General features: G+C 40.8%; 1 non-coding gene across 1 annotated transcript; it reads right to left on the bottom strand.

The window, feature by feature from the left end:
• Nucleotides 1-763: 763 nt before the first annotated feature.
• LOC142172275 (small nucleolar RNA R71) lies at nucleotides 764-867 on the bottom strand. Its single transcript, XR_012701647.1, has one exon. It is a non-coding gene; the product is annotated as a small nucleolar RNA R71 (small nucleolar RNA).
• Nucleotides 868-1,181: the final 314 nt, after the last annotated feature.

Here is a 1,181-nt window from a genome sequence, read left to right as displayed (position 1 = left end):
TATAATCACACTTTTGAACACGGATTGACTCGATTGAATAACAATCTTGGTGAAGTTAGTGGGTAGTTAATACAAGTCTTTGTGGGTTTGATACTCAACTTATCATTTTATTAGTTATACAACCACGTATACTTGCGTGTGCGTTTGGGAGCGACAAGTGTTTGGCGTCGTTGCCGGGGACTTGAATGTTGACTACTTTCTAGTTTTTGCTTTAATTGTTTATTTCGTCAAGTCGAACGATACTTAATTGTTACTCTACTCTTAGGAACCTTGATTGAATGAAAAGGGCCAGAAGCCAAGGTAGACTTCAAGGCTTAGGAGGTTGGGGGAAGCAATGGACACAAATAATCTCTAGGCACTTGTTCAATTTCTTATGGACATAGCAGAGGAGCAATATATGGAGGTTTAGGAGGTGGAGATGCCCAGCATTGCTAATGTCACATCCAGCATTGTGAAGCCCAGAATCACTATGCACTTTGAGCTGAAACAGAGCATGATCCAGCTACTAAATGTGAATGGGCAGTTTATGGGTCTTCCACACGTGGATCCACAACAGCACATCCTAAACTTCTTGGAGATTTAGTGATACTTATATCACTAACGGAGTCACTCTAGACTATGTGCGACTCACACTGTTCTCGTTCTCTCTGTTGGGCAAAGCAAAGTGATGGTTGAAGGCAGAACCAACTAATTCTATTACATCATGGAATGATATAGCGAGGAACGTTTTGGCAAGCTTCTTCCCTTCAGGAAAAACTACAAAGATCTAAAGTGAGATAGTTTCCTTCAAACAAAAATCGAGGGAGTCATTATAATCAGCTTTGGAAAGGTTCAAGGGGTTGCTTAGACACTGTCCTCATCACAATCAAACAAATGAAGTGTTAGCTCACACTTTCATAGAAGGGCTACATCCTGAGACAAAGATTATGGTAGATGCTGCAGCGGGAGGTAAAGTGTTGGAGAATAGCTTCGATTAGATATATGCATTATTGAACAAATTCTCCAAAAGGAATCCTGATTGGCAATGAGAGATAGGGAGACACACAATGCAAATATCAGCAGGGGTTCTCGAGTTAGATGAAGTGTCTGTATTATCAACATAGATTTCCATATTGGCCAACCAAGTCAATCAGATGACCTTGGCTATTAACAAGCAACAAGCCCAGCCAGTGCAACAAGTT

Source organism: Nicotiana tabacum, chromosome 17 (genome assembly GCF_000715075.1).
Source record: "Nicotiana tabacum cultivar K326 chromosome 17, ASM71507v2, whole genome shotgun sequence".
In the NCBI taxonomy this organism is placed as follows: domain Eukaryota; kingdom Viridiplantae; phylum Streptophyta; class Magnoliopsida; order Solanales; family Solanaceae; genus Nicotiana; species Nicotiana tabacum.
Note: the sequence above shows the minus strand (reverse complement) of the source record. Positions and strands in the feature narration are given on the sequence as shown.